Raw genomic sequence first — 286 nt, 5'->3', positions numbered from 1 at the left:
GCTCTTGCTCTCTGTAAATAAAGCAAATCCACTTCCTCATCCGACATTAAACAGAGCCCGACAGAGGAGGGAGGGGAGGCTGTTGCTGCCGTGCAGCGCTTCAAGAGCTGACCTGCGTCTGACCTCAAAGTGCACAAGCTTCAAACTTCAGCGTTGGCTGCGATTTTGAAGCTGAAATCGCGTTCGGTGTGAACGCAGCATAAGGGAGAGCCCAGCCACCCTGCAGAGGAAACCCATTTCCAAACTTTTCCACTTGAGACAGACATATCAATACAATATACTGAAT

This window comes from Austrofundulus limnaeus, unplaced genomic scaffold, assembly GCF_001266775.1.
Source record: "Austrofundulus limnaeus strain Quisiro unplaced genomic scaffold, Austrofundulus_limnaeus-1.0 Scaffold268, whole genome shotgun sequence".
NCBI classification, from domain to species: domain Eukaryota; kingdom Metazoa; phylum Chordata; class Actinopteri; order Cyprinodontiformes; family Rivulidae; genus Austrofundulus; species Austrofundulus limnaeus.
The sequence above is the reverse complement of the archived record's forward strand: the minus strand, read 5'-3'. Positions refer to the sequence as shown.